This window comes from Lissotriton helveticus, chromosome 7 (genome assembly GCF_964261635.1).
Source record: "Lissotriton helveticus chromosome 7, aLisHel1.1, whole genome shotgun sequence".
NCBI classification, from domain to species: Eukaryota; Metazoa; Chordata; class Amphibia; order Caudata; family Salamandridae; genus Lissotriton; species Lissotriton helveticus.
The window spans coordinates 644,536,393-644,551,283 of NC_136068.1; the positions used below are offsets into that span (position 1 = coordinate 644,536,393).

At 43.4% G+C, this 14,891-nt stretch overlaps 1 long non-coding RNA gene across 1 annotated transcript in view; it reads left to right on the forward strand.

Annotated features, from left to right (window-relative positions):
* The first annotated feature begins 1,070 nt into the window (after positions 1 to 1,070).
* The window catches only part of LOC144766945 (uncharacterized), a 91,982-nt gene continuing 78,161 nt past the window's right edge, over positions 1,071 to 14,891 (forward strand). The window contains exons 1-2 of the long non-coding RNA XR_013597995.1: positions 1,071 to 1,136; positions 2,385 to 2,494. This is a non-coding gene — a long non-coding RNA (uncharacterized LOC144766945). The remainder of the gene's footprint in view (positions 1,137 to 2,384; positions 2,495 to 14,891) is intronic.

Genomic DNA, 14,891 nt, shown 5'->3' on the forward strand with positions numbered 1-14,891 from the left:
CCTGGAGGTAGTTTTAACCAACACTACACACTAAACTTTCACTAGCACTCTATCCCTCACTGACCCCATTTCCATCACTCATCAAAACACCTCTGCTCCTCCCACTCAGGGAGTTGCAGCCCACACCATGGACCTCACAGTCCGGGTGTGAGGAGGGGACCCAATGATGAAGCAAGTCATACTTGGGTGAGTGAGGGTTCTCGTCCTAGCAAAGGATCTCTTCTATGTAAACAATTTGATCACAAACATACTTATTCATACAGGTTACAGTTTCGGGCTGTGGACAAGCTTTCAGCACTTTTTGCATCACAAGACCAGGCATACTTAAGTGTGAAATGCATACCCAAAATGCCCACCAGCATTGTCGCAACAACCAGCAAGCAGGCATGGCCACAACAAAGAACATATTATGTGGTTCAACTTCACTTACGGTAATGTAGCATGGATGGATCTATTGTTACATCGATTCAGCCTGCTTTCTGTCCAACTAAGTCGGATTTTTTTTTAATCTCTAATAGTTGAGTGTACCCACTAGGCAATTTATCTACTGCCCTTTCATCTTTAGCATATTCCCCCTATTTATATCTATATATATGCATCTTAAGGAATCATATACATTTCAGCCTCAATAACTCGATTGGTTATTTATATAACCAATCAACACATTCGCATCTGATCTCGTCCCAACTCGGTTACTGGCTCAGTTTTCAGCCGGCGTACAAACGCGAGTTTCGCACCGACGTACCTGGAAGGATTTTTCTTCAACTTTAAATTTCACCATACGGTCTACCAACAACCCACGTATTCCATTTATTCCATATTGTTTTGTTTATGGTATCGATACCTCCCTCCGCCTAGTTTTTGTAGAACTCTGATGTCAACTCGCACGTTTTTTAGGAAACCAATAAGCATCCGAACTACAGATGCTAACGGCCGTAATCCTTTCTTCATGGGCCACACAGGTGCAATTAATTCAACCAAATCAGGTGATCTTATTGGCTTCTACTCGTATTTCGAGCATATATATTAGAAACCTACACGCTCGGTTCTGTTCGTATCATTCATATCAGAGCAGACTCTCTGCCGGTGCTATTCGAGCAAAGGGCGTTTTTGGACCAAAGTTATCGATCTGTCAGGTAAATGCGTGCACTCTGTGGCCTTACCTTTAATAAGTTACTTTCATACGACGGTCTCTGAGACATGTATACTTAATCTCCTCGTGTCTCTCTTTTAGGACATATACCCCGGTCCGGTTGTGCCTTAATTTACCATTTGGTTGGCCTTATCCTTGATGTTTACTAATACCGCAGGATAGCCTCGTTGAACCGCCATAATCTTTATATCCGGTATATGCATATACTTCTGGCTGAATACTTACGATCTAAACCCGTGCTATTCTAACCATCAAGAATTAACCTTCAGGCAATTGCGTGCCTTTCACGATTGCATGGTGACCCGTGTATTTATTTATTTATTTAGATATTACGGCCATGTTTAGATATGTGTAGGTTAACCAGGTGTGTCTCTCCCCTAGAAGACATTCTTCAGTCTAATTGACACGTTAAATACCAGTCGGTCGGCCCCCTTCCTGAAAAACGGCAATCTTCGACAGAAAGCTTTATTGGATCGCAACTTTTCTATTTTTCGGTAAATATGTATATTGTAATCTTATATTTACCATACGCTATAAACAACAAAGAGGACGTACACTTTTATAATTTTATGTTCCCGGTCTAGGAGATCATCTTGTATTATCTGAATTTGTCCCCTAAAGTGAAGCGCATGTTTCTTCATGTCTTTATCAAGATGCGATCATAGTCCGTAAGTAGTCAATACCGCCTCTCCTTTGTCTTGTAAATGTACTAGAATTTCTTTCTCTAATCGAGTATGCTACCAGTTCTTACTAGTAAATCTCGTGGTGTTTATATGTCATCTACTTCAGGACATGTTCAAACTCTCATAGATACTATAAAACATCGTTCCGCTTTATTAGTATCAATGGTTGTGATACTTGTCATAAAGTTATCTCCACGCCCTAGACGGACGATTCTACTCATATATGAAATTATTGGCAAGTGTAACTCTGATATATTTACCTCTGCATCGGAGTATGTAACACTTAAGGGCGCACATCTTTCTGATTGAATTAAAATGAATTATGGTGCAGCATATAGAATTCTTCACACATTCTGGGGCAATAAATAAAGGTAGAGAGTAACTATGTAGGTTGCTAATAATATTTGAATGGTAAGTGCTAGTTGCCTTCTATGGCATGATAGCTCTGATATATATCTTCGATCTTAGCTAGCAGGTAACAAATCCACTGCATTTTTCAGAAAGGTTTATTGACATACAACACTAATATAAGATTTAATTACCTCTAGTGTGGCCAATCTCCTCTACACATGCTCCCAGCTCTACAGAACCGTATCTTAAAGTAAAGAATTGCGAAACCACATTTTATAATTTTCCACCTCCGGAATGAAGTTATATGGTAAGAGTATCGATGTTTCATAAAATTATCGCCCATGTTATTTTCATGTTCAATACTCGCCATGATGATTCACTGTTGGTTTGAACCCTTTAATGTGTCCAATTATGTATATATAGTTCTCCTCACTGTATTAGAAACGGGATATATTTAGTAATGTTGTAAATATATGTAAATAAGAATATATTCTGTTATGATATGTATATAAGTGTGCCCATTTCTAATTTTTGATTTTCGTCCCTCTTTTTACTCACTGTGTTATGATCTGTGAATGTGTATATATGTAGATAAGGATTGACGACCTTATGAGCCTATTGAAGTGCAACAAGATATATATATCAAGTTTTTGTTATCAAATACCTCCAGTTATAATCATGTTATATATTATATAGGTACCCTTGCTATTCCAGTGACATTTATATTATATATTTCATAGAGCAATAGACGGCTACCTTATGAAGGCGTGTATGCCGAAACACGCGTTGTAGACATCTGCCGCACTGCCTGAATCAACGTTTCGTCTATCATTTGGATTTGTATATACCGATGTTGGCTGTTTAAATTAATTATATTTTTTCTGAAACGATTATCGTTAAATTTTATATGCACAATTGAATGTTTGTAATATTTAATCACTCATGAAATATACAAAAAAAAAAAATATTGCCATGAGAGTAAGTTCTATATATTTATACATTGTGTATGGTGGGGTGCTTCTTAGACATATTCGAATATTCTATGTATAAGGAGGTATTTCTATTAAGAATTTTTGCTGCTATCTTTGCTAGCTATAATTTCCTTACACCACAACAAAGAACAAATGCAGGCCTATGGCAGAAGAACACTGGCTGCCTACACAAAATGGTCACCCAATACATGGACAAAGAGCAAGTCAGGAGACATGGCCATAATCAAAGAACATGTGCAAGCCTATGGCAAAAGCACACTGGCTAGCTACACAAAATGGCCTTTCAAGAAGGACCCCTTATCAAAGAGAAGGGGGTACAGGTGGGACTGGGAGCCTAATTAGGAAGTCCAAAAACCTGTGTTCCTATACAGAATCAAAGTTTCAACAAGGGTCTAATGTTCCTACGAAGGAGCGAGAGGGAGGGACAGTATCTCAAAAGGCGGAGAGTGCCTGGGTCAGAGTACCAGATAGAGACAGTCAGCTTCACTGTTCGTGGCCCTCACACATCCCCTAGAGGATATCATGCTTCATCATAGGGCAGTGATGCTCATCGGGCTAGCACTACAATACCCTACGGGTCCCCCAAAGGGTCACTTTGGCAGAAATATTTTAAGAGGATGCCTTATGATGAATGCGGGTGAGATGGTTTGTGTAGTGGTGGGGTGTGAAATAAAGTATTAAAACTGGTAAGGGAGATCCTACACTATACTTTAATCGGGGGCCACAATTCAGGTATAAAAACCTGTTGGCAGGTGAGGGCTACCTTGGAGTTTCAAAGGATCCCTGGTAGTCTGGATGCTGAGACTGTGTAGGAGCGATTTCCTAATGTCTCATGGGAAGGACCTGACTCTGGTCACTCATTCATAAAAAGAAAAGTCAACATGTTTTGTGCCTAAACTGGTCATAAGGATTCGCAGCACTTCATCAGGACGAAAAAACATGTTTAGTGGACAAACCACCCCACAACAAGATTGGTGCCCCTAGATGCTACCTACTGTGTGTGTATGTTGTTCTGTGTCCAACCTGTAGAGAGGAAGAAACAAAAAGAAGGTTACAAAATCAAGGTGGAGTAGACAGGAATCTACCCGTGATGTCACTCTGTCATGGACTTGTGAAGTAGTACCCCAAATCATGTGTAGTAAGATGGCATAAACATGAATGTAGAAATTGAATGCTTGAAAAGCTTGGATCAAGAATGTAATGCTTTTATCAAAAATGTATAAGACACAGGTGAGTACTGCTGAGTGGTACCCAAGGTGGGCAGTCACAGGGATGTCCACAGAAGATGTTGTCACTGTGACGTTGGTACCGATGGTTAACAAAAACCTTGCTCCTTCAAATCAGGGATATGTTTCTCAAGCAGGAAAAAAAAGTTGTGAGGACTCCAGAATCTATCATGACTAATATCATGATAACTCTGCACACTTTCTACCATCCCCCAGGTGATAATCTTACCTTCATTTAACAAATCATGGAGATCATCTGCACCAACCTTACCCCATACAACAACCAGATTTTCTGTGGTGACTTCAACATTCACTGGAATGATACTAAGGAATCGCTAGTGAATTGCTTTAAGGCTTTACTCCAGGACCTCAACCTGACCCAAGTCTGTAATCATCCTACTCATATAAAAGGAGCCATCTTAAACCTAATCATAGCAAGGAAAATACCATACTATTGAATTCTATTTCACCCTGCGACTGGATCGATCATCACTGCATTACCTTCTCCACTGTTGTTAAGGCAACATTCCACAAAGGCCAGCCTGAGAAAGCTAAACATTGGACCAGAAACACTCTCCATCTCAATCCAGACACAATATCTACCACCAGCCTTAACCTCCTGTCTCCTCCCACTGATATGGTTGATGCTCAAGACCTCACTAAGCACTACCTTAGCTCTCAATCAATCAATCAGGGAAATTGTAAAGCGCACTACATACCCATGAGGCTCTCAAGGTGTTGTTCCTGCGTAGATGGCGTTTTTGTAGCCCAGTCTGCTTTTGATGAGGGCCTGGGTGATGGTTTTTCTCGTTTCAGAGGGGATCCACTTGAAGATCCTGCAGAGCATTCGAAGGGTGTTGAAGTAGGATGTGGAGATGGCGTTGACCTGCTTTGTCATGGAGAGGGAGGAGTCGAGAATGACCCCCAGGTTACGTGCATGGTTGGTGGGTGCTGGGGCTGTACCCAGCAAGGTAGGCCATCAGGAGTCATCCCAGGCTGAGGGGGAGGAGCCGAGGATGAGGACCTCTGTCTTGTCAAAATTCAACTTCAGCCTGCTGTCCTTCATCCATTCGGTGATGGCCTTCATTCCCCTGTGCAGGTTGGCTTTGGAGGTGAGAGTGTGGTATCGGGTTCTGTCAGGCCTACATATACTGCAAAAACACTCGAACACCATAAACAGAAGTTGGCACGGAAACTGAAAATGCAAAGAGACAAGTTTATTAGGACCCCATGGGGTGGTGGTACATTCCTGCAGCACCCTTCGGTAATGCAAGAAGTATCACACCGAACATCGGTGCGCGACTTCTTTTATACAGTTTAACAGCAATAAAAAGGTAGGCGGTATACATTTGAACAGTTTTAGGTACATATAAGGACATTTTTGGAGCACAGCCAACATGTGGGAGGAGCTTAATACCACTGGTCAGTTGGGGGAACATTCCTAAAAATAGCCTGTTGCCGGGCAAGGTAAAGGTTCATTGGCATGGAGGAAGGACAAAAGGGCACTCTAACCACAAGCCAACACGTTCATACAAAATGGAAGCCATCAAATACAAAATGGCCCCCGTACGTTTAGGTCAAGTTAACAGAAAAGCTCGTGTAGCTGAGCTAAACGCTACCTCAGGTACTGCCAAATTACGACAGACGGCTCTTTTAGCGTTTAGTTGAAGCTACCTCATAATGGAAATAATCCGGATGTTCATCTTCAATATCGATCATCATGATTTGCTTCACTTCAGCATTACTCATCTGTACATTTTTAGCAATAGCTCGTTTGGATGGGATACAGGCCGTAATACATACAGAACATAAAGTAGGACCACATTGAATACATAAACAACAAAAGAAAAATATCCCAATAATCACGCATAGAACCGTTAGCAGTTTCCAGCCCGAATGTACTGAGTATAGTCCAAAACCAACCAGAAAATGTCCAAGTACCATTGTCAGTGTGAATTTCAGAGGCGATTTCGTGCAATTTGGAAATGGCATCATACACAGATGGCGAATTATCAGGGGCGTAAACACAACAACTATTTCCGATGATGCGGCATGCACCCCCACGATCAGCTAACATACGTCCAGAACCATCCGGTTCTGAAGCGTGACAATTCTAGTAATCTGGAGCTCTTCAGTTATATTCCCTAAAGCAGAGACAGTTTCATTAGCAACTGCCTCCACAACACGTGTTAGCCGTCTAATTTTCCTGCTGTTTAGAACAGCACCCACAAAAGAAAACAACCCTAAATTAAAATCCACATATTGTTGTAGTGAGGTATCGGTTTGGTCAACGCCATCAATGTCCAATGTTCTCTTAACTCTATTCAATATAAAATCGTGATTTAATACAAAATCATTATGGTACATAGGCGGGGCAATAAACACAGGGGGTAATACAAAAGATATGTAACATGTGCCTAACCATCCAAGAGGAAGACGATGATAACCTTTATTACCACAAATAAAATAAGTGTTTCCTGAGGCCACAAATGAAATACCATTGGGAGTATCAAAAGCGAGAGTAATATTGCATTCACTTTTCCCCACCGGAATTGTTCCCTTATTCCTAATACAGAGATCTGCTTTCGTATCAATAACAGTAATTACATGTAAACTGGACATATTTGTAAGTCTCTGATTAGTGAAGATACGAGGCGTAGATACATTGTCCGGTCAATACTCTTCCCACTCGAACTTAGTTCCTTCTGCTTGTGGATAGCCATCTCGATCATTATAGCAGACCTTGTTCAATCGGAAAAGTAGTCCACCTTTTGTTGGCCATCTCAAAGTAAAGAGAAGAGTGTACCAGGCATTACATGAACCATTGTGAGAAAAAGGAAGAGGAATAAGTGGGGTTCCTCCTTTCTTCTGATGCCCAGGTAACATCCCACATACCCAACAGTTGGATGTATTAGTCATATTATGTGTGTGATGTAATATCTGAATGAAACTATTATTCAAGTAAGTCTGTCTATGTCTTTCTTCATGATAAGGCAAAGTAAAATGAAAATGTTCAGATGGAATTGGAGTGGTAGGCAGTAAATAGTCCCGTGCAGGAAATAGTCTTTCTATAGTCCATGCTATTACTGCTATTACCACTATTGTCGCAACAAAAAGAACCGCACCCAGAGTTCTTCTGTTTCTCAATGTCATAGGTGCCATAGTACAATGAACAAAGTCTCAAGAAACAAACTAAAAAATAAAAATATGGTGCTGAGAACCGAGGCTGCCGTTGATTTTTTTCTCCGAGATTCAAGACGGGTGTCGCTACACTGGACAGAACTGATCCCCCCCCTTGATATTCCCGGCTTCCGTTTCACAAACCTCGGAACGGTTACCAACCAGTCATGAAAAATACAAAAATTTTATTTCCTTGGCCGTAGATTGTACTTCACTCCACCAGAATCAGTGTGGTCCGGGAAGGCTTCGAATGGTGCAGTAGGTGGAACGAACCCTCCTTTAGGAGTAGAGGTCCCTTTAGCAGGATTGTACTGTAGGCATATCAGACAGGTCTGTACTACTCTCCTAGCCGTGCTGGTAATCTCAGGATGCTCCCAAACTTGTGTAAGCAATTTAGTAATTGCAAGAGCTCCAATATGTGCCAGCCCATGCGTCATTTGAACCATTGCCTGCAAGTAAGCAGCAGGTAATTTCCATCTCTTCATGTCTTTGCTTCTCCAGCAACCCTCATCATCCAATACTCCCTCTGTTGCCCATGTTGCAAGTTCTACTTCAGATGCTGACTTCTGTATGTCTAAAACTTCTTCTCTAGCATCATGCCATCGCTCGGCTTGCGATCTCACCACATACATAGGGGAGTTATTTTGTAACATGGCAGTTTCTCTCGCTATGCGGTCTGCAAAAGCATTTCCTTGCCCTATTTTGTCTGTCACTTTCTTATGTGCACTACATTTTATTATTGCCACCTTCCTTGGGCATAATAGTGCATTCAGGAGGTCGCATACCAACTGTCCGTACATGATGTGTGTTCCGTGTGAAGTCATAAACCCTCGTTTCCTCCAGAGTAGGCCAAAGTCGTGCGCTACTCCAAAGGCGTAACGACTATCAGTATAGATATTTACACATAGACCAGCACTTAACTCGCATGCTTTCGTTAAGGCTATCAATTCAGCTGCTTGAGCCGATTTCTGCCGTATCCGTGCTGTTTCTACCACTGTCTTAAGTGTCGTGATCGCATAGGCCGCGGAAGCCGTACCATCTGGCAATCTCACACACGATCCATCAACCCACAATTCCCCATCTACATCAGGAAGCGGCGTGTCCTGTAAATCGACACGACCCTTTGTTTGTTCGTCAGTCAGAAAAACACAATCATGTTGTTCTTCTTCCTGGGTCTCAGTAACAGGATATGGCAATAAAGTGGCGGGGTTCAAAGTGGCGCACCTCTTCATTGTAATGTGTGGCGCCAGCAGTGTTAACTCGTATCCTGTTAAACGGGCACTGGTTAGATGCTGCATTTTCGTTTTGTTCAATAGCGCATCTACTGCATGGGGAACTAACACCAGTAATTTGTGTGATAAAACTATTCCCTCACTCTGCCGTATAGCTACTGCTGTTGCTGCAACTGCTCGGAGGCATCCAGGCAGTCCTCTAACCACAGAATCGAGTACCGCAGAAAAATATGCACAGGGTCTCTGTTTGTCTCCGTGTAATTGTACTAAAACTGACAATGCGCACCCATCCTTCTCGTGTGCATACAGTGTAAAGAATTTTGTATAATTTGGTGTACCTAGCACTGGTGCAGAACAAAGAGCTTGTCTCAATTGTTCAAAAGCATTCTGACATTCATCCGTCCATTCAAGGGGGGTTGGTGCAGTTTTGGACAGCAATGCTAACAAAGGTTTTACAATGTACGAAAATCCTAGTATCCATTGCCTACAAAAGGACGTCAAACCTATGAAAGCACGAACATCCTTCTGCGTGCAAGGGACTGGTGTATCTAAAATTGCTTGAATTCGGTCTGATGTTAATGCACGTCCCTCCTTAGACAAAAGATGACCAATATATGTCACCTTTGGTCTACAGTATTGTAACTTCTTCCGTGAAACCTTGTGATTATGTTCAGCAAGGAAAGAAAGCAGGGAGAGTGTACTCTCCTCGCATTGCTCCTGTGTGTCTGCCGCAAGCAAAATGTCGTCGACATATTGGATAAGCGCCACCCCAGACTGCAAATCAAATGAATCAAGCTGTCTTTTCAAAGCCTGGCTGTAAATGCTAGGACTTTCTGTGTAACCTTGAGGAACTCGACAAAATCTATAAGATTTATTATTTAATGAAAAGCCAAACAAATATCGGCTATCAGGATGAATGGGGATCGAAAAGAATGCATTTTTCAAATCGATCACCGTAAATGTAGTAGCTGTGGGTGGAACCAAAGTAAGTAATGTGGTAATGTCAGATACTACTGGATACTGGGGTACAACTATCTTATTAATTTCCCTCAAATCAATAATAAAACGGTAAATCTTGGAATCTGTATCTTTCTTTAGAATCGGAAGGATTGGACTGTTGCAAACATTGTAGGGAACTTCCTCCACCACCCCTGCCGTTATCAAGTCATTCACAATATGTGCCAAAGCTATTTCGCCTTCTCTAGAGATCTTATACTGAGGAACACAAGGTAAAATCGCTCCCTCCTTCACAGTAATGCGCACAGGGGGAATAATCATTTGACCCACATCAGTATCGGAAGTAGCCCATAACGTGCTTGGAAGGGAAGCTAATGCATCGGTCTCTTGCATGAGGCACGATCTCTCAATTTCTGGGTAATTCTCATTCAAAATAACCCACACCCCTTCAGGGGCACAGCGTATTGTTGCACGAAAATGCTTCAGCATATCAAGTCCCATAATATTATCTGGTGTATTTGGGGATAATAGAAACGGACATGGGGCAATAAATTTGTCAACATGAAATGTAAGAGGTTGAGACAATGGGCTTAGTGAAGGTGTTCCATCGAACCCTATTGCTGTAATCGTTTCGCCAGACAGGGGAGCCCTTGGAACCAAGTGTTTGGACAGAGTGCTACGAGTAGCTCCTGTGTCAACCAGAAACTGATCAGTAGAACCCAAAACATGTGCTGATATATATATGGACCCCTTTGATCGACTGGTATTTCAACCGATTCCACACCCCATCCTACGCAATCCTATGCATATCTATTATCCTGAGACTCAGTATTTTCTCCTTCAGCTATCTGGTATTGATTCCGCCGATCAAAAGTATTATGTTCAACCTGACCACGACCCCTCTCTTCAAACCTACCACGGTCATTCGCTCCACCTCTCGGTCCTGAATAACTATTCCGTGACCTTCCACTTCCTCGACCCCTCTGACTACGCTGTTCACGAAGTACCGGACAATCTGCAACCCAATGTCCAAACTGTTTACAGTATGCACACTGATTCTCAGAAATGTCGGAACGAGGGGGAGACGTAACGTACGATCCTCGTCTACCCCTATCATTCCCTCTCGATTGCGTAGCATGAACCTGTGCCAGCATCACTTTCGTCTTTAAGTCCTTCGCTTTCTTATCGCTACTTTGTTTAGCCTCTAATTCCTGTCTTTCATAGTACTGAGCCATAGTTAATAAAGAAGCAGGCGTTGCAGTGGTCCATGAACTTTCACTAGCCTTTAATCGTTTTGCAATCTCCGGTAGGAGATTAGCCACATACTTGTCTACGAACAAGTGCCTGCCCGTGTCCTCTGTTAATGATTGACCACTGTAATCATGGAATACTTCCTCGAAACGTGAAAAGAAGTCAGAAACCGATTCATCTAACTTCTGCTTACAAGATGCCAATACTGTCCAATCTATTTTCTTAGGGGGGACAAGCGTTTTTAATTTAGTCAAGATAGCCGTCGGTAAATCTAAAATCAACTGACACGGCTTACATGCAGGTTCCCTATCTAAATCAGCTCTCACTATGTCCTTCCAATCTGCACCTAATATCGTTCGATCGTCAAACTTACGAATCACCCTCCACATATCAGGAGGTAATATCAACCCAAAGAAAAGATCAATATCAACTAACGTCATAATACACGAAGAAATAGCACCCTCCACACCTTCATAGAAAGCTGCTGGATTTTTACGGGGGTCAGGCAAAGCATTCTTAAGTGCCATAACATCTGTTCTATTCCATGGCGTATAAACCCAATTATACACAAAATAGCCCCTTGAATCCTTAGACGTCTTATACTCATCCGTACCATCCCCTTTAGGAGGGACATACAAAGGTGCAGCTTCCCGCATAGGCAAAACCTTAATCGCAACACTCTTATCTGATCCATAGATAGGGCACACTCGAGAATTTTCCGTCGATCCCGACGCTGGTGGGTTTGATGCCTTTTCCGCCGCTCGCAATCGTGTCGCCTCATCCCGTAACCAAATCAAACGCTGGAAAAATTCCTCCGCATCTGAAAGAGCAAAAACACCTTTACAAGAGTTGTCACGACCAACTGATATATCCTTAGGTTCCAACTCAGGAGATTGTTTCCTAAACCGCTCAACAACTTCACCTGCAAAATGATCTAAAAAATACAATCGTTCCTTGTCAGACCACTTACTCATAAAATCATCAACCTCTGAAACAGTTATAGAATTTACATTACGTTTACGAGCAATCGAACGCAATTCCATCATACGCTCGGTATGTAACCTGGTACGCTGTTTATCCTGATTATCCTCGTCCGATTCCACATCCAGAGCCATAGGCTGAACATACGGAGGCGGGCAACGATCTAACAATGACAAATCATCTAATTCATTAGTAAGGACAGGATAGAGAGGACGCCGAAGAGGAAACTGGCCATTAACTTGTAAATTACGTTCTCGACTCTCTTTCTCTTTCTGTTCCTGCAATTCCTTCTCCTGCAGCTGCAAAGCTTTATCCCGAGCAGCCTTACGCTGCTCTTTGTCCACCAAGGCTTCTTCACGCTTCATTCGTTCACGCACCGCTTTCTCCCACAAACGCACACAATCAAACATGTCCTGTCTAGACCTGCGCTGGAACAAACACTGTTCCACATACTGGACTTTTCGCAAGTCGAATGACCCATGTAGTGGCCATTGCAATTCACGATCAGATTTAGTGTATTTGTGCCATAATGTGCTATACATTATGGGAGGAAGGCCAAATTTAATGTACATTTCGCGATTAGGAGTCCCCTCTGGGGGAGCCGGCTGAGATTCATTTAATCGATAATTGGTACCGTTTCCAAAGCAGCACATTCCTCGGAGTGTGCTGAGAACAGGCATGTTCAAAATATCACGGAAACGTGATATTACAACAAATGGCACTTAAAGGTACTTACGCACGATGTGCCGTTCAAACAAATTCAAAATCAGAGAAATATCCCTACATGCCTGCCTATGTGAGGTGCACTCCACATATAATTAAAATCATAGGTCCAAACGTTAGCTAACTCATACAAATTCAAATTCAAATTCAAAAAGCCACAGTAAGTGTCAGTAGATTACCTTACCAAACATAAGCTTACCAAATATCTTCAAAAGTGTCCAGATTCCAACTGCCAAGTTCCGTAGCCGAATCAGCCAAAACGGGCACTACACGACAAACCGAACGATCAGGTTCTCAGTCGAAGACCGGCGCCACCTGGAAGGTCAGATCAGAAGGAAAGGAAAAACACCGTGGGTGCCGAGACTCGGGTCATTCAGTGGCAGCGTACGCGTCCATAGCGAGTTTCCAATCCTTCGTCGTGACCTCTCCTTCGGGCATCCGAGTCGCCGATGAGTCCCTTCGTGGTCGCCAAATTGTGGTATCGGGTTCTGTCAGGCCTACATATACTGCAAAAACACCCGAACACCATAAACAGAAGTTGGCACGGAAACTGAAAATGCAAAGAGACAAGTTTACTAGGACCCCATGGCGTGGTGGTACATTCCTACAGCACCCTTCGGTAATGCAAGAAGTATCACACCGAACATCGGTGCGCGACTTCTTTTATAGAGTTTAACAGCAATTAAAAGGTAGGCGGTATACATTTGAACAGTTTTAGGTACATATAAGGACATTTATGGAGCACAGCCAACATGTGGGAGGAGCTTAATACCACTGGTCAGTTGGGGGAACATTCCTAGGGAGTGACCACTCACTAGTCCAGAGATCGTGTGTGCGCATGCGTGAAACTGACCATTGCTAAAAATAGCCTGTTGCCGGGCAAGGTAAAGGTTCATTGGCATGGAGGAAGGACAAACGGGCACTCTAACCACGAGGCCGCACGTTCATACAAAATGGAAGCCATCAAATACAAAATGGCCCCGTACGTTTAGGTCAAGTTAACAGAAAAGCTCGTGTAGCTGAGCTAAACGCTAACTCAGGTACTGCCAAATTACGACAAGAGGGTCTTCAGTGAGGGAGATGATCAGCTGGGTGTCATCGGCATAGGAGATGATGTTGATGCTGTGCTGGCGGGTGACATGGGCGAGTGGAGCCATGTAGATATTGAACAGTGTTAGGCTGAGAGAGGATCCTTGCGGAACCCCGCAGATGATCTCGGTGGTCTTGGAGCGGAAGGGTGGGAGGCGACACTCTGGGTTCTGCCGGAGAGGAAGGATGTGGTCCAGGCCAGGGCGTCCTCTTGGATTCCGGTGCCGTGGAGGCGCACTGTTAGGGTGCGGTGGCAGACCATGTCGAAGGCGGCTGAGAGGTCCTGGAGGATGTGGGCGGCTGTTTCTCCTTTGTCCATTAGGGTCCTTATGTCGTCGGTGGCGGCGATGAGGGCGGTTTCGGTGCTGTGGTTGCTGCGGAAGCTGGACTGGGATGGGTTCAGGATGTTGTTGTCTTCGAGGTATAGGGTCAGTTGTTTGTTTGACAATATTCTGCATGACTTTCGCCGGGAAAGGGAGATGGGCCGGAAATTCTTGAGGTCTTTGAGGTCTGCATTGGGTTTCTTCAGTAAGGCGTTGATCTCGGCGTGCTTCCAGCTTTCCGGGAAGGTTGCTGTCTCGAAGGAGATGTTGATCATTTTCCGGAGATGGGAGGCGATGGCTGTGCTGGCTTTGTTCAAGATGTGATATGGGCATGGGTCAGACGGGGATCTGGAGTGGATGGAGTTCATGGTCTTAATGGTGTCTTCGTCGCTGACGTTGAACCAGGTGATCAGGCGGCTGGTGCACATCGTGGTCTCAGGGGGTGGTGGTGGGCTTAACGGTGGATGTGGGGGTCGTGGCGTTGAAGCTCTTGTGGATTTCGGCGATCTTGTGGTGGAAAAAGTGGGCCTGTGAGTCGCACAGGTCCTGAGAGGGGGGAATGTCATTAGTGTTGGAGCTGGGGTTGGAGAGTTCCTTCACGATGTTGGAAAGCTCTTTGCTGTTGTGTGCGTTGTTGTCAGGGTGGTTCTTGAAAGCAGTTGTTGGACTTGGCCCTTATGGCGGGTTAACCCCTAACCTTTTTGCTTTTATCTGTGACCCTGTGTTAGTGATTTTTGGGTCTCTGCGCAC